The sequence below is a fragment of the Candoia aspera genome, chromosome 8 (assembly GCF_035149785.1).
Source record: "Candoia aspera isolate rCanAsp1 chromosome 8, rCanAsp1.hap2, whole genome shotgun sequence".
In the NCBI taxonomy this organism is placed as follows: domain Eukaryota; kingdom Metazoa; phylum Chordata; class Lepidosauria; order Squamata; family Boidae; genus Candoia; species Candoia aspera.
The window spans coordinates 69,264,391-69,289,324 of record NC_086160.1 but is presented as its reverse complement, the minus strand read 5'-3'; the positions used below and the strand labels follow the sequence as shown (position 1 = coordinate 69,289,324).

Below are 24,934 nucleotides of genomic sequence, written 5' to 3'. Positions count from 1 at the left end.
GAATATTGACTGTTACTGCTTTTTTATTTCAGTGGGTTTATGTCTGAAAGGTAACGGCGTTCCAAGTTGTCATGCTGGGCACATGACCCGGAAGTGTCTATGACAACGCCGGCTCCAAGGCTTAGTACGGAGATGAGCACCGCTCCCTAGAGTCGGACACGACTGGACTTTACGTCGAGGGAAACCTTTACCTTTACCTATGTTTGAAATAACGCTGTAGTTATTTAATCGTAGCCGCTGTGTTTGCCATCCTGGATTGACCAGTGTTCCAGATTTGGATCAAGCCCTTTTTCCTCCCTACTTAATGGGATGGAAGAAGCTCTTCTACTGTATTTCTGCCTATACCTAGTTTTTACCTCCTGCACTCTTGCCCTGTGAATGTGAATAGCTGCTGCCCGTCATTCTCCTTGACACAGAACTGGTGGGGGGAACGCTCAATGTGTGAAGAGATTTCCTTCTCTGTGTCCTTTCCGTGCTTCAGGTCTTCTCCTAGTGCTTGAAATCCATTCTCAAATCTACATGTTACTCTAATTTCTGGCCTATCTCCTTCAGCACTATACTAGTTCTTGTAGAAATGGGTGGTAACCAGTTTCTTGTCAAGTTCCTTTTTCTACCAGAAGGAATTTGTGGGGGGACAGATGTCAGTGATGGGAAAGACTGCAGCAAGCTGTGAATGAGAGCAGAGTTAAGGTGCCGAGTTCCTATAAGTCTTTCCGCAATCTCTGTTTCGTTCTTTCTAACCCGGCAAAACATTGGGAAGAAATTACATAAAGGGGGTCAGGATTGTGTCCACCTGCCCATCAATGTGGTAACTGACCCCTGATTTCTGGGTTTCTGCTAATATCTGGGTTTACCCAGAAGGGTTAAAAGCTTGGGGTAGAAGGTCTATGGCTGTGTTTAAATGCCTTGGAATGTCTATTCACTCTTGACTAAAGAACAAAATGAACTGTTCTTTAGCTTAAACACTCCTAGCTTAAACACTCCTAGCTTAAACACGCTTGGCACAAGCTAAAAATGTACATGTGAGTGATTCTCTTAAGTACCCGTAATCCTCTAGTGCAGAGAGAAGTTTAGTAGTCTCCTGCAAGAAACAAGAGTTCATTTTCCTAAAGATCCTTTCCCTAAGGCCATATTAGTGAAGAAACAATCTGTTCCTTTCACTACCACCCACACCATCCAAAGAAATCCTGGGATAAGAAGGGTAAGACATCTCTTTTTCATTGATGACTACGCGTAAGGATAGAGGTTGTGTGGGTTTGTGTGTTTGTGATAGAGAGACAGAGAGAGAATCTAATCAGATAGAGTATGTATAAAATATTCCCTCTCTTACAAAGCTATACTCTTCCAGGGTTATTCCAAGAGAAGATGGGATCTTTCCGCTTTAATGTTTGATCTGAAGGTGATAGAAGTTCTCGTTCATAATTTAAAAAAGAAAATGCTGCATTGGTGGAAATACTCAAACCAATCTTTCTCTCAATTCCAGAGGAGTTCTTTCAAGGAATTGAAACTCCAAGGAATTGGAGTTTAGGGTGGGAATTACCATCCTAGGATATCAGCATCTCTTGTTTCCCCCTCCCCTCCATCAGGTTTTTATTATAGTTGGCCTTCATTTGGGAAAAACTAACTCATTTGTAGATGACATGCCTGCAGAACATCCAGTGTGATTATTACTGGCTTTTCCAGTTAAAAAGAATGAAAATAACATAGCTCAGCCAAGGGTGTCCATAGGGAAGGGGACATCAAAATATCAGGATGGCAGGTATACCTGCTGTCTTAACTTTTTTGGTCCCTGTGCAGATGCTTCTTGCTCAGCCTTCCACAACCTGATGTTCTGCTAATATGTTGGATTCTGTTTGGAAGCCAGTGTGGTACAGTGATGAAGATACTGGATTAGGGCCAGGGAGAGCCATGGAAGTTCACCAGGTGATTTGGGCCAGTCACTCTCTCAGTCCAGTCCACCACATGGGATTGTTGTTGTGAGGATGGAAACAGGAGCGCCACCATAGGCCATCTTGAGTTTCTGGAAGAAAAGTAGAATATACAGTACATTTAATGAATGAAAGAACTCAAATCAACCATGGGCGTTCTTGCTTTTGGAGGACACCAGGTTTAGTAGACTGCCAAGAGTAAAGGCATGAATAAAAAACTCAGATGCTTAACTTGATTACTGATTTAACCCAATGTCTGCATTTACACAGTACAGGGACCATAACTGAGCTGTTACAGTAGTTGCCACCAACTGGTTTGGCTGATGTTTGTATTGTTTTAGATTTGTAAATCCCTTAAGATTGATTGCACAGGTGGCATACAAATAATTTTAAATAAACCAACTAATTACATCAACAGTTAACATACCTTTCACATAACATGCTAAGCCACAAAATACTGCATGTTCTGCGAAGCCTACCTTGATGTCTAAGACTTACATGGCCTTTTCTGTAGAAGCATAGATAGCTTTACTTTCTAGATTATGTTCTCAGTTCTTCATTAAACCTTGGTTTGCTTCCCCCTTCACTTTTCTACCTGCCCATTTTCTCTGACTGTTCCCTGTCTTTTTGAATCTGACAACACCTTGTCCAGGTGTTCATGTTGGTTTCTCTTGAAGTTACCCATGATCATTTGCCTTGCTTTGTTTTCTCTTTGGATTCAGTTTCACTTCTTCCTTCCCTTTTCTCCTGCATCATGCTTGGTAGGCTCTCAACTTGCAGAGAGATTTTTTCCCCCTTATTGTTGTAAATCACTTAGGACTTTAATTAGCAAACAAAAATTATAATGCTAAAGAGGCATTGAATCAACTGTATTAGAAGATGAGATTGAAGAATGGGAAAGAATGTGTTTTCTTTTTTGTGTCAGGGATATATGAGCCAGTTTGGCTAGAAACCGGGAGACTGTGAGTTCTAGTCCCGCCTTAGGCATGAAAGCCGGCTGGGTGACCTTGGGCCAGTCCCTCTCTCTCAGCCCAACTCAAATCACAGGGTTGTTGTGGGGAAAATAGGAGGAGGAAGGAGTATTAGGTATGTTCACCGCTTTGAGTTATTTATAAAAATAATAAAGGCGGGATAAAAAAAATCTAATCTAAATCTATGTTATGCAACACATACGTTTTTGACATAATCACAGTCTGCTTTGTGAGCATTTTTGAGATGATTTACCTTTAATGTGGTAGCTTGCACTATTTCAGTTGAAGAAGCATTTATCTAAAATTGCACCTATGTTAAAATGGCCCCTGTATTAATTGCAAGTCCTATCTTTAAAACCCCTCAAAGTTTTAAAGTAGTTTGGGGGCAATCTTTTTATGCAGCACCGCAAAACAAATCCAGTAAGATTCCATAAATTAGGCTTTTATAAATTAAAATATGATAGCAATCAATTCTGGGATTGAAAGACTGGAACTGGGTCTTAAAGTCTGACCTGTTGCAGATATAACCAAGGTCATACACTAAAATTCTCTCTTAGGGAAAGAGATTATCACACAACTGCCTGTTGTGGCACAAAATATCCTGGAAAGGTGGCCTGAAGAAAGGAAGAAAGCAGGCTTTACCAATCTGTTGCCCTCTCTTCTTAAGAGCTTGCTTACTCTTGATGCTTGAGCAAAATAAAAATGAAAGCAAGACTGATGTCCTATTACTCAGTTTGGCCCACATCTGATCTGACAGATGTTTTTTGGACAGTGTATGATATTGTGCAATGTAAAGTGAAGGCAGGAGGCAGCTGCCTTGGGGCCTGCAGGCACAGGGGCTCCACTGGACTCCCCCTTACCACCCTGTCCCACTCCTTGCCCCATGCCTTCAACAAACCAGGACATTTGGGATCAGGCCACTATATCTGGGCTGCAAAGATCTGGGTGACTATCAGACAAAGCATAGAGTCTTCTGCATGTCTTGGCTGATCAATAGGAGCCACATTGGTAGCACGGAAGGAAGGAATTGGGCAGGACTCCTTGCCACTATTGTAAAGTGAAGTATCTTTCACACTCTTAAGCTGTAAATAGATACTCCATATTGCAGATCCCATTGTGAGTTTTTTTGTTCATGTTGTCCTACTGTAGTTGGAGGTTCTCCATTGCTGGCTTGTAATCCCAGGAAAACAGCAGGAATCCCTGAAGTTCTTACTGATATGGGGCCTCTTTATTTTCCTCCCTCCCTACTAATTTACTGTGTCTGCCCCTAATGTCCTATATGCCCCAAAAGAAAACTCCTGCAAGACACAACATCTTCTTATCCTGCAACAGAGACTTGTATATTCAGGACATGAGCTAAGAGAACAAAAAATTGAAGAAATTAAATGCAACAAATAAGGAGCATTGAGTGGTAGGGAGGCTTAGCAACCAAGGTTTCTTATCATGTTTTGCTGGTCAGTGACCGAAATAAAGAGACTTGACCTGACTCTTATCATGGGGTGGGGATGGGGGTGGGAAATGGTATCAGGAAGGGGCCCAGCAGGACCAAATCAGAGAACATTTTCCTTCTTTCAGCTGCTAAGCATTTGAATGGCATCATTCTTTGGGTCCATACGATGTTTTCATTTTAAAGTATATCAACAAATGTCTTATCCAAAATAAATCCCAATAGCAAAGGGCATGATCTTTTTTGACACAGAGGGACAAATGTAACCTCAGCAATCATACTTTTAAAGCGTATGGATAAAAATTACTTTCATTAACTTTGGCTAATATTCCATGCTATGTATTTAATTTTTTTTTTTCTCCTTCTGGAAGATTAAAAACAACAAATTTGGCAAAAGGAGGTTGCATCCAAGGCTTTGAGTTTATGTATGGTTAATATACCTCTCTATTAGAAATAGAAGCTATTGGGAAGGGTTTTTTTTTTTACTTCAGTGATGTGGAAATGACCAAGTTAAAAAACTACCATGGTGAGAATTAGAAAATTCGAATTAAGTAGCATAGTGTTAGTAATAAGTGTGTGTGTGTGTGTGTGTGATGTGACCTTGTGATAGTGCAGGATCTTGACTCTGTTTTTAGCAATAGCTTGGTTACATTTCTTGCATTAAAGGTTTCAAGGCCTGTTTGGAACATGTTGGGGCAGAGGCATAATTTTGCTCCTTTTTCACAAGACAAATTTATACCTCTGAGACAATCCCTTTTTCAGAATGTACATCTTTTAGGGGAAGTCATGGGCAAGTAGGGATATTCATACCATAAATCAGCTTATTGCCAATCAAGGTTTTAAACCGTTTGAGTTAATGCCAGAGGAATTTGATTGCCTGAAGCTGTGAAATGGCAGTATGTTCAGTTAAAACATCTCTTGATTTCACAGTCAGGTCCAGATGCATTATCCACTTCTAAAACTCCTGAATTACTCATATTGGAATGTGTTTTGGATGATTCTAAGTCTACAGAATTTTTTTTTTAATTTAAGTATATCACTAAGATGGGTTATTAGTTATTTGCAAGAACTTTGGAATAAAGAGTTGGAACATCCCGTATTTAAAAAATTGTTGGTCATTACGGAATATTAAGTATGGCTGTTATCTTCAGATGAGACTAATTCAACAAAATATTAATTTTTATGTTTATTAGACATCCCAGAGAAGGTTTTAAAGGGGTTGCTTGTCAACCTCATTATGCTGGAATTGTATTATGGGGTATACAATTAGATACTCATATAATTGTATACATCAGTTGTAATATGGGATATTCAGTTGGACCCTTACTTAGATGATGTGGGCTGGTGTCACTGTTGTTTTGGAGCATAATAGTTGCACATTTTTTTAATATGGTGTGAAGATGTGAATGTACTTTGAATTATAAATGAGGAATTTAGAATTTATCAGTATATATAGAATTATGGATTTATTGAGCACCAGGCACAGCAAAAGAGATTATTCTTCAGTGCAGGAAAGATGTGAGCCCAGATAGTTGGTGTGTGTTTGCTTTCTGGTTATAAACCATCTATTGATGTAACAGGGAGGCTGATCAATATTAGTTTGTGGAGGTCAACATTTAATGATGTGTTCAAAAATTGGGCTGAACGTGAACTATCTCCTTTGTAGACAAAATATTTTTTTGATGTTTCCTTTTTTTAGTTTGTTTTTGTGCTTTTTTTTTTTTTTTTTTTGGTGCCTTCAAGTCAGTGCTGACTCCTGGAGACTGCCTGGACAAATCTCTGTAGTTTTCTTGAAAGATTTTGGAAGTGATTTGCTGTTGCCTCCTTCCTAGGGCTGAGAGAGAGTGACTGGCCAAAGGTCACCCAGCTGGCTTTGTGCTCAAGGCAGGGCTAGAACTCACAGTCTCCCGGTTTCTAGCTTGGTGCCTTAACCACTGTACCAAACTGGTGCTCTTTTTATGGTCTTAGTTCTTTTTTACTTCTGGTTGGGGAATTCTGGGAGTTGAAGTCCACACGTCTTAAAGTTGGCAAGGTTGAGAAACACTGGTCTAGATAGATGGCAAAAAATGAGCCATTGCTATGTGGTCCAGGAGACTGGGTTTGGAGTTGGCTAGCACCAGCAGAGGTAGAAAGAAATAGCATCCCTACACAGGATAGTCCATTTCCCAGATACAAAGTTTACTTCATCCAGAACTGAATCTCTTAAGCAGAGAGCACAGCTGCTAAAGCTGCATTGGGTCTCCAGAAACGGTAACTGGGCCCAAAAGATGGGGGGGGGGATTTGCCTGCAAGAGCAATGCGTTCCTAGGACGCAATGGACATATTGCTTTCAAATGCAGGCTCTGTATTGGTTGGGCTTGCATGACATACTGCTCTTAAGAGTAGTTTCCTTCGAATTGAGATTGGCTCCTGGTTTCTTCCTGGACATCCATTCCATTTGGATGGAACCATGGGTGAATGAGTGCTCTGTTATTCTTAACATCCTTTTATTTTTTTGTTTTAGTTTGGTTTTTTATTTTTTTTATGTATGTATTGACTGTTTTTAACTCTGTCCTACGCTGCCCAGAGTCGCCTGTCGTGAGATGGGCAGCTATATAAATTGGTTTCATTCATTCATTCATAAATAAATAAATAAATTTCCTCAAGAAGAGGAGGGAAGTGGCTTGGTTGCCTTCTTCCAGGATGTTTTTTCTAACTTCCTAATATAGTCTAGCGTTCTCCCATCCAAGTACTAATCTGCCCTTATCCTGTTTAGCTTCAGAACCCAGCTGAGATGGGTTCCATTTCCAGTTCAATGTGTTGTACAACCCCAAGAAGTTGGGATCCTTCCAGGGTACGTTGTTGAACTCAGCCACTCTTTCATAGCTCTTTTGTCTAGCTCTGAGAGCATCTCAGCTTTCTGAAGGCTGAATTTAAAGCCATCTTAATAAGAATTAATTATTTATGGGGAAGAACCATCTCCTTTGTGAATTTAATCATATTAATTCACCTTTGCACTTTCCACACAATCCCATTAGTAGTTTCCCATTTCTCTGATAGTAGTTTTAAAGTGGATTCAAATCCAGGAAGCACTTGTTTTTCAGACCCTTTTATCTCCCCAAATTATACTGAATGCATTGTCTGAGCACACTCAGTGTGCAGGAAGGTCGCAATCAGTGTGAGTTCGAATGAAATATTCAATTTAGTGAGAATTGTAAATTGACACCAGGTCACATTTAACGCAACCCAAAATTCAGTTCACACGAGGCAAGTGTGCGCGCAATTGAGGCTAGCGCATGCACAGTTGCAGTTGGGGTTATAGGCTCTGTTAATGTTTGTATGTGCAGATTGGAGAAAAGGAAGATTCCATCAGAGGAAAACAGTACATGTATAATGCTGTGACTTTGTTAACAATAAATTCAAATTTTAAGTATATTCTTTTTATCCTTTACTGTAATAATTAATATATAGGTAGTCCTCACTGGATGACTGTTCGTTTAGCGATGGTTTGGACTTAACGGCACTGAAAAATCTGACTTGCAACCACTCCTCACGCTTACGACCATCGCAGCATCCTGCGGTCATCTGATCACCATTTTTTACCTTCCTAGCCGGCTTCCGCCAAGCAAAATCAATTGGGAATCATGTGATTCACTTAATGACCACACGGTTCACTTAATTGTCATGTGATTCACTTAACGACCACCACGGAAAAGGTTGTAAAATCAGGTCAGATTCACTTAATGACCGCATTGCTTAGTGATCGAAATTCCAGTCCCAATTGTGGTTGTTAAGTGGGGACTACTTGTACATTTGTCATTTGCGCATGTACACATTTGTCATTTACACATTTAGCCATGCATGGGATTCACTAGGCTGAAGTTGACCTGTCCCATCTGAGCAATTTTAGAAAGAGTGAGAATGTGTATTTTTCTAGATGGAAGTCCTGTTTTCACAATCTTGCACTATATGAATAAAGAATCTTCAGGGTTAGGGTATAATGGTTTATATTGCTAGTAGTTGAGTTCCTGCTGAGAGAAATGTTGTGTATTTATTTATTTTATGATTTAAACATTTTAAAATAGACTTGGCTGTCAAATTAAGAATGTGCAAAGGGACTGAGGTATATGAGTTCTGCCCATTTGGGCCTTTGGTATTTTCCTTGGGAACAACCAGCCACCAAGTCTGGGGGTGGGGGCATGGGAAGAGAGAAACAGCAGGGGCTGGAATGTACAGATAATGGCTGGGATGCATAAACTGTAAGTAACAATAAAGATGGGAGATGCTGAAAGGAAAAGAGACCAGCCCGTTACAGTGAATGGTGAGTTAGTAAGCAGTTGTCACTATACGTAACCACTCAGAGCTACTGGGAGTCGGGTGGCGTATAAATTTAATAAATTATGGTTGGTTGCACAGTCAGCCAGATGTTTAGACTGGATTTGGCATTTCTGTCCACCTATGAAGTCCTTCCCAAGGACCCGGAATAGGCAGATGTCGTGGTTTAATAATATTAAAGGTACCGTCGCAGGGTGTGAGCTGTTCCAAGTAAAGCTGCCTTTTGCAACTGACTGGTGGTGATTTTGTCAATGCCGATGGTGTTCAAGGGGTGCTCCAGATGTTTTGGAATTGGGACTATCTTTGCTTTCTTTTGCCACAGTCGTTCTACTTCTATTTGCAGGTCTTTATATTTAGTGATTTTCTTATTATTCTTACTATTATTACTTCAACTCTTCATCAGAATGAATATATGTAGTAAGGAAGAAGGAAGGAAGGATGGATGATGGGCCATCAAGTCATTGTCAACTCTTAGCGACCACATAGATAGATTTTCTCCATGACATTTTGTCCCTAACCTGTTCTTTGAGGTCTTCCAATGGTTCACCCATCACCACTGTAACTGAGTCCATCCCCCTTGCTCCTCTTCTCTTTCCTTCCATCTTTCCCAGCCTTAAAGCCTAAGTATAAATTATTTCAGAGCATTGATGCAGAAAAGGAAGCGCTTGCTAGGGCTGTGAGAAATCAGATACTGAGATTGCGTCTGGGTGCCCACAGGAATTTTCTCAGGGCGCTTTATTATAATCATTTTTCATCTTTAGCATTTCTCTTCCATTACAACTGCAATCCTGTATAGAGAGCTAGATAGATAGATTATAGATATAGGTATTCCCAACATATATATGTAGTTGGGCATGAGAATCTATTGAACAAATACATCTCAATAAAAGATGTGCAAATTCAATGCATATATATTAGGCCATTATTCCTGTGGAACTCAATCCTTCTGTTTAAGATTAGATTATTTGTATATATGCACACATCCTGTGTGAGTCTTCCCAGATGCATATCTGCATCAAGAATAAAAAGTAAGAAAAAGAACAAAGCTCAGATTTAACAGATTAATTGCTTGGGACACAGAGAATCATGCAGCCAAACACAGCATGCAAAAATCTGTTTTAACTGACTTGGACTGCAGCATGTCTTTCGTTTCTACTGAAACCTGTTTCTCTGCTCAGAAATGTGACATGAGAATTTGGGTTCTTTCTTTGTAGTCTGATAATTATCGGATGTAGCACTAGAAAACAGCTGGAAGTATCTAAGCATTATTGATCCCTAGACTTATTGAATCCGCCATAACCTGGGTCGTTAATTTTCTCTGTTGTCTTCTCTGCTCAGAACCTTATGGCAGTTTTTTAAATTGGAGGAAATCAGGATTTATGTAGCACTGCTCAGCTCTTTTTCCTCTTGTATATTTTCCTGTGGTAATCTAAAACCACCCTTGAATACATACCATTTATTTGTCTGCTTATCCTTTGTCTCACCTCCACATTCAGGCACACCACAGAATGAAAGACTGCAGCTCGGGACTCCCCCCCACCCCCCCTCCTACTGGTGTGCATTTTCTCTTTGCAACAGAAATCTCTTATTCAGTGCAGAAGCCCAGGTATACATCTGGCCCCTCTGCAGCCTTCTAGAGTTTTCCATGACTTTCAGCTGCAGAGATGGTGGTCTTGGAATGAACAGCAGGTGCAAGATCTCAGTTTCCATAGGTCACAGTGCCTCCTGGCTGGAGTTCAAGGCATGTATATGCCTAAGCAGGAAATGATGACTAGGGTTTGGTTAAGAGGGGCTTTAGCAAATATATGCAATGCATAAGAATGCAAAAATTGCCTTGCAGGATAAAGGGATGGTCTTGTCCAGAGATTTATTTCCACAACTATAGAATCACAGAGCGTTGCAGCTGGCTCACAGGTCATCTAGTCCACCCTCCTCTTCAGTGCAGGATTTCACTAACCCATTCCAGAGAGTTTCAAAAACAGCAAATGCTTCTACAGCTTAACAGGTCTTAGCCACAGGAGGTTCTGAATCTCCTTTCTTTTAATTTAATTTAATTCCTTGTCCTGCCATCATTTTCCACAGCGAACAGGTCTACAGGTCCACTGCAGGTGACAGTCTCTGGAAGGGTTTATGAGAGAATGAAAAACATGGCACACAATGATATAATGAGGATACCTAATGTTTGGGATGAACCTGGAGAGATTTATTTGTGAATAAACATGGTGTGTTAGGCTTAAATCCCACTGAAGAAATTAAGGGGTTAAGGGTTTTAAATGAGTTCAATAGAATTTAGGCTAAATTGTCTTGAGTAGCATGGGAGGATATTGTTAAGCCCAAGAGAACCTCTGCAGAATGCATTTGTACAATAATGTGGTAAATGTGTATGGCATGAAATTCCAACTGCACAGGGGGAACAGCAGTATAAATAACAGCAAACAGCTAGAAATTACTTCTGTAAAGAGACAAAACATTTCAAACATTGAGAGAGTGAATTGTTCTGTAGGATATAAGACTGAAATAATCTTGTAAAGTCCATATTTTGCGTCCTACAAGGAAGGATGAATAGTCTGTTCTTTTCAGGGCTGAACACTTGTCATCACTATGAATAGGACTACGTGCCCATGGTTGCCACGTGCCATTTGTTCATGAACTCTGATGCGAAGTTAGGAATCCTTTCATTTATTTTTATATAAACTCTCATATGGTCTAAGTAAAATTTATTTCAGATGTTGGGCAGAATATATGAGGAGCAATTCTGAGAAAGCCTAATTGAATATATTTACTTGTTTGTTCTTTATTTGACAATACTTACATAACACCCCAATCAAATTCCCCCCAAACAAATGAGGTTTGACGAAGACAGGCAACTCCCAGAGAGCAGAAGTCCAGGAGCATCAAGCTAAAGCAAACTCTTCCTCCATCAAAGTGAGCAAAACGCTCTTGGCTTACTCACTTCAGTCTTCACAAAGAGACATTTTCCTTGAGAAAGTTGGGGGAAACCCAGAACTTTTTCAGCCCTGCAACATGAGCATCTGACTTTCCCAGGCTGGTGCCATTGATTTACCTCTATACAGTACATCTGAAAGCATCCTGTTGCAAAGCTGAGTCATCTGAATTTGAGCAGGCAGTTTTTTTTTCATCAGGATTTTAGCTACATGAGTTTGGACAGAGAGAGAGAGAGAGAGAGCTGTTGACGTAACAGACACTGTAGGTAGTAGAGTAAGTATGCTCTTGAGTCAGGTTTGATTCTTGGTCATGTCTTCAAGGACATGTCCAAGTACTCTGCTTGGCCACAGTGCAGTTTCTTCTTCTGTGATGCTTTTTCCACTTCCTAGTCTGGCCCCCATGTTTTTAAATGTTTAAAATGCTGCACTTATCTCAATAATCCTTACAAGAGTTTTGTAAAATAAATTAGTATAATCTGCCTAAGAGCATGCAAATAACCATAGGACATAGTTACATTTGGAAGAGTTGGGGGATTTCTGGATATGCTGCTAAATGTTCACTTTGGAAAAAGGTCAAGTCTCCTTTCCAAAATACACAAAGAAAGTCCCCTCCCCTGAAATTTTCAGTTCATTAGAAACTAATGGGCTCCCTCCGTGTCAATTCAACCATTAAAACGGCACAATTCCAATAAGTCTACAAAATAAACTTTTAAATGATGAATTGTTGAATGGAATATGGTTGCGAGTATTGAACATAGAAAAAAATCAATATAGAACTTAAGTTAATGAAAGGGGAGACAGCTGGGACTCAAGTACCACTTTGAAGATTGGATTTAGATTCTTCAGACACTACATTTTATTTGAAAATGCAGAGATGATCATTTCCTTTAACTCTTAATATCTTTTGTGAATATTAAATAGAAGTTAAAGAAAAAATAGTAATTCTGGATTCCAACTGCAATAACCAGTACTTGGTGGTTTATGGAATTTATCCCTGCTTCAGTCCAGGAGATTGATTGCCATGAATAGTTCAAATTTATATTAAGAACAAGATTACAATCATAATTATAACGTCAGTCATTCAGTCAATCTCAACAGTCTTCCAGAAGAACCAGATTTTTTCAAATTAGAGCAAAGGAGAACTAAGAACTAACAGTTTTAGAACTAAAAACTTCTAAGGGTTTTGTCTGGAAAACATATTGAAATAATGTATAGGCACAATGCTCAGGGCACCTTTCAGTTTCTTGGTTTTTATAAAATAAGCATTTTTCTAAATATTTTATACTTAATATACTCCCATTCTTACAGAAAAACACTGGACTGTTCTATAGTTGGCCTGTTTCTGCACTCCAATATTTTTCTGTAAGGTTTTGCAAAACTAGGCCATTTGGCCCAATGAATTGAGTTATACATTCCTAGGATTCTTCAGTTTACTTTTTGAAAGCATAAGTGGCAGATTCCAGAAGTTCTCTTGATGTTTTGTTTGAAATGGTCCTTCCCATGTCTTTCATTCTTTTCTGCTAAGAATGCAAGTTTTAATTATCCATCTTCTAATTACTCCTAGTATTGGTCTAATTACTTGTAGCTGTGGCTTGAAGAATATCTATTGTTCAACATGCCAGCCAATTCCTAAAGTCAGATGGAGAACAAGATCAGCATTTAAATAAATGATATTTAACAATTAAAAACAGGTCTCCTTTCCCTTCCTGCTAATCAAGAACATCAGCTGTCTTTCTCAAGAACTAGATCATGATCCCTCAGGTCTGTTAAGTAAACAGAATAATTGTGTGTGAGAGAAGAGCAAAAATTTACCTCCTGGTAATCGGAGTTGCTGCTTCACTAGGCTAGGTTTGGCCAAGTTAACTTTGGCTTAGCATGCATCTGAACTGTTGCTTTATGCAGAAGGAAGACCTGTAGAAACCAAGATCCTGTCCATGGAAATTTCTCTGTGTTGTAAGCACAGAGGCCTTCAGGGAGTGCAGGAAAAGCTGAATGACATATGTGTCAGTGATGCAAAAGATGTGACTTACATACCTGCTTTAAGTGTCATGCTGCAAGTCCTAACTTGCATCCTTTGTGCAAATATGTCATGTTTCATATGTCAATTTTGAGCTCATCCTTGCTTGTTAAACATCCCGCTGATTCCAATGCATCAATAAAACTGTATAATTCAGTACTTCACTCAAAACTGCACTGTCATTCTCTGAAGCTGGCAAAAGCTGGCAAATAATCTTGCCTATGTTGACAGACAAGAATTACAACTGAAGTGTCTTCCTTAAAGCTAGAGACAGAGCAGAAGGGTTGAACTCTAAAACATGCTGAAACAAGAGCTGATGATGGAGACAGGGTCTCTATTACAAATGTGCAAATCCTTCAGAAAAGGTGCTTTGGGACATCCTGGAGGAGCTCCGAAGCAGCTCTTTTCAAGTTTATAAACCAGCCACCTATTTTTCAACCTTACGTGGCTGGTTCAGGAAGTGCTCTGGGTTCCTATGCATGCTGGTTGCCGAAGCAGCCCCCCCCAAGCTGGAAAATTTGCAACAGCTTTAATGCTTCTGGAAGAGGTACTTGGCTGCTCTCCCACACATTACAAAGCACCTTGTTTGAAGGATTGGCACAGCTTTAGTCTCTGTGATGCAGATCCCTGTTTCATATTAACACTGTATTATATCACATTAATCCATACAAAAGTCCTGCATGGAACTGGGAAAATACTGATATGTACACAGAGGCTCATACGTAGACATCTCGCCCTTCCTCCATGGGTTATAAGAGATTATCCCTTTCTATCCTCTCAATACCTTGTGAAGTAGATTAGGCTTATACTTGCTGAAAGGTGCTCATTTTTGCTTTAAAGCTGAGCAGAAATTGGAATGCCACTCTCTCCTGGTCCAAACTAACAGTGTTTTGAAGAGTTCTCTCCTGATTTCATGGCTGAGATAAGATTTGCAGTGGAGAGTCCCAGGTCATAGCCAACTCTTTGACCTCATCCAGGCTTCCCTAAGCTCCTAAATGCACCAGACTAGACTTAAATTCTGAACCAAGGTGGCCAACACACTTGGAGGGCACCAGGTTCGGGAAAGCTGTTTTAACCATTCTGCTTATGTGCATTGTCTCCTTAGTAGTAGCTGAGAAGAGACCTCCCTTTGCACCATGCAAGAATGCCATGCAGATCCAAGAACAGCTGGTAGAAAAAACGGCCAAGTATAGCACAAAAAGCCAAGCGGGGTGGGGTTTAGAGGACGGGGTAAGCAGGCGACAGAGGATCTGGAGTGCAACCAGCTTGTGCAAGAATATCATTCAGATGCTGAAATCCACACTCCCCAGAGGTGAAAGTATTCTTGGGGATCCTTGTACTTCCCCAGTAATGCTTCACTGTAAGCAGTGCAGGGGCTTAACATTCTTGTCCTGGGGAGAAGACAAAGGGGGTGGTTAGCACCCACAGTGGAGGTGTCTTTCATGGCAATGGAATCTCAGCCATCCAAGCCATCCTAAGCTCTCAACCCACCAAATATGCAACATGCTTTTTCTTTCCCTCTCTGGATTTGATAGCAGCAGATGTTTGGAACATTTCCTTTTCTCACAGCATTCTGTTTCTTCTATCTATGAGATTGGAAAATTGGACTCTTTAAGACAGTGTTTCTCAACCTTGGCAACTTCAAGATGTCTGGACTTCAACTCCCAGAATTCCCCAGCCAGCCATGCTGGCTGGGGAATTCTGGGAGTTGAAGTCCAGACATCTTGAAGTTGCCAAGGTTGAGAAACACTGCTTTAAGATGATCCCCTCTGGCTGGGGTATGTGTCTGTGTGCCAAGAATTAGTGCCCCACTAATACAGAAGGAAGGCAGTTTTCAAATTGTGGCCTGAGAATGACTGTAAGATTCCTTCAAAAAAGAAAAATGATGCAGGATATCTTGACTAATGCTGCCCAATGCTACAATGGGAAGGGGGCTGAGGATGTCCTAAGGTTGCTGGGGGTGGGGGGCAAAACTTTGGTGGGCTGTACATGTTTTTGAAAGTGGGGATAGTATATAAAAAGGGGCAGAGCCATTGAATGACAAAAATTGAATGACAAAAATCATTAAAAAAAACTCAACACACACTTCACATTTATGTAGATTGCACTGTGGCCCATGAGCCTTAGCCAGACATTTATGTACAGCCCCTTAGTTTGTGTCCAAATAATTAGCAAGTAAAAAGGTAAAGGGTTCCTTGGGTAAAGGCCACCCCCTGTAACAAAATGGATGTACTGTAGCCATAGGGTTTCCTTGGCAACAAAGTGGAAGTGATGTGCCATTGCTTTCTTCCATGATTTTTCTTCTCTTTTGACCTCCCAATCTAGGCTTGAGCTCTCAGATTTCTTGGTTGTCTCCCATCCAAGTCCTAACCAAATTTAAACCTGCTTAGTTTCTTCAAGATCAGCCAAGATTGGTCTGGTGCTGTCAACTGCTGGCTCCCTCAACAAGCCAGGAACGTTGGCAGACAATGTTTAAATCCACTCAAAAGCAACACTTGGAGGATAAGATGACCTCCTATGGATAGGATCGCAGACTTACATGCACCTCACCTTATGGGATCCTCAGGGATCCAAAAATATCAAAAATTGGGCCAGTGGTGTTCAACATTCCAGCGATTATTTATACAGAAGGAAGTTCCGTAGTCTGGCCTCAAGCATCTCCAGTTAAAAGTGATTAAAATCAGACCTTTCACATGTGAGGCACTAACTCTTTCCACAATGTCACATTCAAATCAGTTACACCTAGTTATGAGTAAACCACTGTATATTTGTAAAGTAATCACTTTTCCATCTATTAATTTTTCAGGATTTCACCAGAGATAGCAAGGTTCAAGGTGCTGGGGCCTATGCTTATCATTACTAAATTATTCCTGTGGATAACAACGAGGAAGGTGGAGCTGTTTTGAAGCAAAATATAAGTGATAAATAATAGTTAGGCTTAGCTTCAGCTTCAGTAATACTGACTTCCTTGATTTGATTCTGCAACTGACCATCTTAAATGGCCTTCTCTTGCAATCCTGTTTTGGTTGTGTGCGTTGTTTGTGGCTTCCTGGCTTCCTGGCTTCCCATGAACGGAGCAGATTTTCAGTCCTTGTCTGATTGATAGTTCTTCCATTCTAAAGACAGCGCAAAAAAAAATCCTCTAATAATGGATTTCAGATGTTTCCTTTCTCAAAGCATATTTCTTTGAGATGAAATTGTGCCAACCACATGCATGCAGTTGGGAGCGAAATGGCTGGTTTGGTGATCTACTTGTAATCTACTTGTAAATACAAGTGGTATGGTAGAGAAATTATTAAGTGAGCAAATAATGCAAGCATGAGAATTTTATTTTACTTTCATATGAAGTACATGGGGAAAAAACCCACCGTCTCTCCAACATCTATAATAGCTGTGATATGTAACAGTTGTGTAGAATTTGATTTGCAGTTTCCAGTGTAACACAGGCAAAATGCAGGCAAAACAGATGTTATTTTTGTAATGACATATAAATATTGAGTTAGCTTGCTATTTCTGTTTGAAAACTATTCGTTACAACAGACAGTAATGGACTAAGTGGGTAAACAAACAAATAAGGCATAAGTCAGTTTCCTCTGCTTTGAGTACATTTGCTTGGGAATAATAACCTTGAATTTAGTGGGCCTTGTTCTCAAGCAACCATATGTGAGTGGCAATAAACCCCTGTTGTCCGGTGTTTGGATGAAATTCAGTGAGATTTAAATGGCAGGATTTATTTATTTATTTATTTATTCTTTAAACAAATTTATATGGCCGCCCAGCTCTCACACGGTGACTCCAGGCAGCTTACAAAATTAAAATCCTCAATACAAAAAAAAAAATCAACCCCTTGCGGTGGCTAGAAACTCAATCAAATCAGTCACTTGATCAGCTCAAATGAATTAAGGTACAACTGCAAGAAAAAAAAGGTCAAACTACAAAGTGAAGCAGGTGAATTTCATTTAACTTGCCTTTTCTTTCTTTTTGAATTGTGATGTTAGATCGTCTATGTACTATCTGTATTGTTAATTTAGACTAGCTTTTGTGTGATCATGTTTTAGGTTTCTTTGTTATTATTTCTTTATTTAATAAAATGCACGTCTATACACCCACATATGCAGAGATCAGGAGAGTTGACATTTAAGTAGACATACTCTCATCATACTGTCCACAGTGCTTGCAGATGATACTATTCTGAACCCCATGGATCAAGCTTGCTTCTTGTTCGTTTGTTTGTTTGTTTATCTATCAAATTTGTCACCACCCATATCCTCCCACCAGAGGGACTCTGGGTGGTTTACAACAAAATACTCAGTAAAACAATAAATATATAAAATACATTGTAAAATTACATATTTCTTGACCATTTTATATTTTGTGAGTGATATAAATATATCAGTGTGTATTTGTGTGTGTGTGTGTGAAGATACCTTTTCATCCATCTGTCCGTCCATCCATCCATCCATGTTTTTATATAACGTGATTCTTTTAAACACATTTCTTACAATTGTGTTGTGGTGGCATTTTTTAATCTCTTAATCTTCAAATATGTATGTTGAGGCACGGTTCCCATAAGTCCCAGCCTTAAGTCATCCTGGCTAGCAACTCAAGGAGTGGCAGCCCCAATGCACCTGGAGGGTACCACTTGGAGAAGGCTGCCTGGAAGCTATTTTAGACTGAAACATGGAATGGAAATGCTTTAATCGATAATTATTTGAACCATGCCAATGTATGGTTGGTTTAAAGGGGATGGTTTATCTTTATGGATATATGAGTTGAGCCTATTCTGTTTTTTGGTCCACAGAGATACTTTGGCAGCAGAGGGGCATTCAGGCACCACCACTGCCTGTTCCCTCAGTTTGGAGTGTCTCAAGTCTGACTCGCAATTCAGCAAAACTTCGTGGTTGAAGGAAGTTAAGCTGCGGTTGAAGAACAGGTGAGGAGGGGGGGTTAGTTCTGCAGAATAAGGACCTTATAGTGCCATGTGTCTTAGGATCCCTTCTTTTCTTTCCGTGTCTGCTCGGCAAAGTATTCACAAAATTTGGGAGACATAAATCTAAAAGGAGGAAAGATCCAGATTAGAAAGCCTTCAGTAACAGAACAGTTTTATATGATGTGTGTTTATTGTTGTGAAAGGTTTACATGATCTGAAGAGATACCAGAGTACAACTTATTTCGATTCTGTTTGCTATTTTTATTCATTTCATGTTGCTGGTCATTGACCAAATAAACATTATTACTGTTACTTACTATTACTGCTTATTGTTGCTGATACAGCAGATGTTGAACTAGGATGGAAATCCCAGGATCAGGTCCACCTTCAACCATTGCGTGAGTTTGGGCCGGTTCATTTTTCTCAGCCCAACTTCCTTCACAGGGTTGTTGTTGTGGGGATCCCGCTGGAGGTAGGACTGCTTTGTAGGCTGCCTTGAGCAACTGGAGGAAAGGGTAAAATAAATCTAACAAACATAATACAGGTAGTCCTCAACTTATGACCATTCATTCAGCGACCATTCAAAGTTACAATGGTACTGAAAAAATGGACTTACAACTCATCCCTGAAGTTACAGGTGTTGTAGCGCCCTGGTGGTCACGCAATCAAAATTCCAGTACTTGACAGCCCACTGACACTGACTGCAGAGGCACTTCAACTCCCCCAGCCGCCTGTCTCTCCCCCCGTCTCTGCCCTTTTGGCTTCCCTGCACCCTGCCCTGAGGGGCAGCAAGCAGCCCCAGAACCACGGGTTCTAGGGCTGCTTGCCGCACTGCAGCTCAGGAGCTTCTTGGTGGAATTTGCTTAACGGCAGCAAGTGATTGCCATCGCTAAGTGATGTAGTCACGTGACGTCATGCTTTACAACCACATCACTTAGCAACAGAAATTCTGGTCCCAATTGTGATCATAAGTCAAGGACTACCTGTACATTTGCAGGCAGCCCCTGGGTTATACAAGATGTGACTTGTGAATTTAACTTTATGGAAGAAACATTAAACACGGTTGATGGTACTTTTGTGCATGCACAGAATTATGGCCAGCTGCCCATACATGGGCAGAAATGGCAACCAGCTGTTTTCACATGTGCAGAAACAGCAGACCATCTGTGTGAAAATTAACTTGCTCAAGGGCTCCAGGAATCAAATAGTGACATAAGTCAAGGACTGTGTGTGGATACAGATACAGATTCAGGTACACACAACCGAAAAGTACTCAAAGCAGCCAACAGATGTAATTTGAAATAGCACATACACCTAAAATTATTGATAAGGCTAAAAAGTAGGCAATGAAATTATATAAGAATAAAATTAATTTAATAACAATAATACAAATATCAACGGCGATCACCAAGATTAGCACTAATCTTCAGTCATAGGTGGGACAACTAGAACAAGTAGAGGAACAAAACTGGGCAACATGAAAGGATACATCAGAATCCTGGTCAGATAGAAGTGACAGATAAGCATCATGCTCTCCAGTTCTTTAAAATGGAATAGATGAATGTCTTCCAAGATTCCCTGTAAAGGGAGCAACAAACAAGCAGATGGCTTAGGGACTCCACAGAGCCATCCCCACATGGGCATATATGCTGCTGAAGGATGCTTTTATCAGCCCCCCCCAATGGATTAACCATTTTCATCCAACCTGGCCAAGGTGAAGGCCCAACAAAAATTCAGAGTTTGAATGGAGGAGAGATAGGATGGTGGCACATGCCATTTAAAAAAACAAAAACAGAAACATGGACTTGGATGCTAGGCTGTGACTGGTTTGGAAATCAGTAACCCAGATACTCTGCTTAAGATGACTCTTGACTTTTTCAAACCCTAATGGGTGGAGGCTCTCCAAAGAGAGACCTAAAGACTGAAATTTGTTATCAGCTCTTGTTTGCCAGGTCGATTGAAAATGGTCTCTAAGAACCAATGGAGCCAAACCCACAGGGGGGGAAAATTACACCAGAAATTAATGAGATAGTACCAGGCTCTAGCCCTCATGGAAACCAAGCCAATCCCTGATCTGTACTGTTGGACCTGTGGATTAGCTCAATCTGATTACAAAGGAGATTGTATTAATCTTTCCTGTCCTGTTGACCTAAAACAACACCGTGGTATCAAGATCTGTCTCTTCAGGAGGAGGAGAACATAATCAGCAAGATGTTGGTCATGCCCAGGGAATTCTGTCACTTCCTGTAAGGTCTTTCCCAGGCATCTGTACTCCTCAGCGTAGTGCTGGAGAGAGGAGGAGGAGCAAACTTGGAATCAGTGAGAGTGAAGTAGAACTTCTGGTTATTGATGATGCTTCTTTGGAGGTGTCTGGGTGAAAGAACAGGTAGAAACAGACTCAGGGAGATGCAATGACTATAGTTCCTAACAAAAGATTGGCTCATAGAAGAACCAGGTTTGGCCAGTGTCCCCCCCCCCCCGTTCTTCTCCATGCTTTCTGCTTCTTTTCTGTTTATTCTTTCCTTTCCTCCTCACCCCTGCAAAGAACGAAGCTTGACTTTGTAATTTGGGTGGCATAAAATGATCCAGTTCTGATGCCTCAATTCAAAGATGTGTATTATTTGGAAGGGCGCTGAACTTGCTTCCAAAGATTGCTGTAACTGCTAAAGAGGCCTGCACTTTTTGAACTGTGTTGTAGATTGCGTCTTTGGCAGTGTGAACTGGAAAGAAAGCTTCAAAACCACATCAGGGACAAAAACATCCTACTTGTGGTTATATTTGGTGCATCACACAGGTGACTTTAGGAATCTGAAATTGTTCCTGGGGCTTTTGCTAAGGGAGAGTTTTAAAGTCAAAAGGTAAATAGCAAGCTGCCTACATCGTTTCTACGCCTCCGGTCCACTGCAGGATATCCTGGTTTGGCCTTTGTTTTTGTTTTTTCACTGATTCCCCTGCATTTTCTTTTCCTGTGTCACCTGTTGGCAGGTGCTACCAGAACAATCAGTCTCTGTGACTAGAGTTCCTCTTTTTTGTTGTAATGCTTTCAGAACTCATATTTATCTTCCCTTCTTTTACTTTACAGAGCAGTAGAATAGCTCAAAGCAGGTTTTCCAAACACCAAGTCAGAAAAATTCCCTGAAGCAGGAAAGAAAATAATGCGTATTCTTAGAGATGTGGAGGGCTTCAAAGCTAAAGGCAGAAAGGTGCTTTGGGCAACTCAGTTTCCCCTTAGAGAAGGCATGTCTTCTGGGCTCACATGGTTGCTGTTTGATCCCAGGAAAAGTCATGTTTGTGTTCAAGAGGCACTGTGTGTCCATGCTTGCTCTGAAGCACCTCATCACACCCTCTTGACACCTCTTTAGCTTGAAGATGTCCACTACCCAAACCCAGAAAAAGATGTGTCTTCTTTAAGGGGGTACCAGCAGTTGTGCCATTCATGCCCACACCAGCTCTGAAGCACTGGGGGTGGGTTGCAGATAGATGTCCTGAACTGGTACAATTCAATATTATCGTGATGAGGAACTAAGGAGTTGGTCAAAGACTATGGTATTCATGCAGTGCAAAACTACTCTGAACTGCAATATATTGTTGAGAAACATGTTTTTGGTGTTGAGTTCAAAGCAAAGCTTTGGAATTCCAAGATCCACACTATTAATTCTCTGCATCCAGAAGGTGCTTATCTTTATATTTTCCTAGTAGCTGACACTTCCTGCCACATGGCAATTGAGGAGACTTTCAAAAGGAATTTGTGCTATATGGTAGGATGGTGGGTTCTGAAGTACAAAGGGAATAAAAGTTGAGCCGTCAAATATACCTCAAGAAGCTTTTTCTGTCCTCACCTTGAGATGCATTTAAGTCTGTCACAGGTAACATATCAGGCATTGTTTGTAACTGTGACCTGGATCTTTTTTATAGGTGTAGTATAGCGTGGCTCATTTGTAATCGTATGTTGACATTGGAGAAGACAAAAGTATCTACAGAACTGAAAGGCTGAGTTTTACTTGTGGCCATTTCTTGATTATTTTACTTCAAGTTCACACAGGGCAATAGGTGTTTTGGAATATTCAAGCAGAACAAATAGCTAATGTAGTGATGTCCTATGTTGCTATGTAAGTTTTTCAGCAAAGAGAAATTTGCTCCCTTTCATGCAGATGTAGCCTCAAGGATATAAGTGTGTCATTCCAACAATGATTGAAAGAAACTGCCCTTTTGGTTCTGTTTTTCCATAGCCATAACTTGCTCCCTACTTTTTTTTTCTTTTTTTGCATATGTATTCCTACACATGTATTTATAGCACTTCTAAATTGCTTTGAGTGTTTTGATTATTGTTATTATTAAGTGGTACACAAAATATAATTTTGAAAAGAATGCAGTAAATAAAAGGTAGGAATCAAAAGTATTTAATTAATTAAATAATTTTACTTTACTTTAATTAATTAATTAATTGGATTAAGAGAGCCAGTCTGGTCTAGTGGTTAAGGTGCTGGGCTAGAAACCAGGAGACTGAGAGTTCTAGTCCCGCCTTAGGCATGAAAGCCAGCGCGGTGACCTTGAGCCAGTCCCTCTCTCTCAGCCCAAGAGCCAATCAGGCGTGGTATGAGAGTTCTAGTCCCGCCTTAGGCATGAAAGCTGGCTGGGTGACCTTGGCCAGTCCCTCTCTCTCAGCCCAACTCAGCTCACAGGGTTGTTGTTGTGGGGAAAATAGGAGAAGGAAGGAGTATTAGGTATGTTCACCACCTTGAGTTATTTATAAGAATAATAAAGGTGGGATAGAAAATAAAATAAATAAATAAATTGTGGGTTTTCTTTTAATCGTGCTTGAAGGTCCCAAGACAATTAAACACATAGCCAGCACTGAACATACCAAATTTTCATCTTATGTACAACATCTGTACACTAGAATCCAGTGGAAAAGCCTTCCACAATCCAATGCCTTCGACTAAATTTCCAAAACACTGGGGAAGCGTTAGACAATAAAACAAGAGGAAAAATAAGGAAATTGAAAGTATTTCTATGTTTGGCTTTGGAGCAGAAGCATTCATTGTGAACATATTAGATAACTGAACATAGACTTTATGCTTGGTGGGGCAGAAGTTGTCCTCACAACTAGAGAGAAAATGATGGTTTAAGTGATCTTGCTCCAGAATCCAGCATTAGCTGGCTCTGGAAGATGGAAGCACGTGGAGAGTAGGGCTAGTAGATCCGGGTTGCTAAAATATGAGCAGTAGCAGAGAATTAGAGAAAATTCTCTTCGTTGCCATCTGATAGTTGCCAGGATTTTTGCAATCCAGACCTTGTAGCCTGACAGACCACTGCATTCAGGCTTGTCCTTTTAATACCAGAACAATTCCTGGTAAATCATAAGACTTCTCATCCAAGGAAAAACTTCTTTGCTTGTTTATTATAGGATTTATAACCCAGCTTTCTGCTTATTCCAACTCTCGAGGCAAGTTACAATGTTAAAAATGCAAAGTATGCAACAAAACGGAATTAATGCAATTAAATTCAGAATCAAAATTAAAATCCATAATTCCTGCCAGGCCAGAGTTTTCAGCCAGAATTAAATCCTGGGTAATACATAGATATTGAAAAAGGAGGACTTTCAGACTGGAGAGTCTGCCACTTCTGCTGCTTTGGTTAAATTGCAGCTGGAGAAGGAAGGAGACCAGCCCGCAGCATATCCTTCTTTCCCTACAATAGCCACAGTGCAAGTTTCCAACAAATCTCCCCCAGCGGTTACTACTTCAAGGCCAAACTCTATTCCCAACTTTCCTGCTATCTTCATAACACACACCATAATGCCAAGCAAGAGTTAATAAAAGTCAATTAAAAAAAGCAGCAGTTCTTCCTCTGTTAGAACCCAAGCTCCCATTTTGTTTTGTTTTGTTTATTATTTTTATGTGGACAAACAGGTTAGCCCATTCTAAGGGACTCCCAAACTGGTAAATTTACCACCTTTAGCCCATGGAGCAGAAGTGATGAAATCTCTATCCAGAGAGGTTTTGGCTGGGAGGTCCTCCAGCAACATGGTATTACCTTCTGAAAGCAGATAATACCTTCTGCCCCTTCTCCCCCAGCAGGTGCTGTGTATAGAGGTAAAAAGTTGTGTCTCACTGTATGTGAAACTATTACCTATATAAAAGAATGTCAAACTCCGTGGCAGGATAATGCTTTTATGACTGCAACTCAAGATCATAAAATGCCACGCAGCCTGTCAAGTTCTTCAGACTCGGTTTACATGCTCTTTTACAGTCTTGAGCTGACCAAACAAAGGTGTTGGCCTCATATACTTGTAACCTGTAAATACAGTGCTGTTTAGTAAAATAATGAAATGCCAAATACATTTCAGTGGGAAAATGTTGCCTGGCTATAATGGAGGAAT

At 40.3% G+C, this 24,934-nt stretch overlaps 1 protein-coding gene across 2 annotated transcripts in view; it reads left to right on the top strand.

The window, feature by feature from the left end:
* Positions 1–24,934, top strand: part of SHROOM3 (shroom family member 3) — a 138,494-nt gene that overhangs the window by 84,446 nt on the left and 29,114 nt on the right. For both annotated transcript variants that reach the window (XM_063310357.1, XM_063310358.1), the window contains exon 2: positions 18,424–18,555. The gene's annotated coding sequence lies outside the window, so the exon portion shown is untranslated. The remainder of the gene's footprint in view (positions 1–18,423; positions 18,556–24,934) is intronic.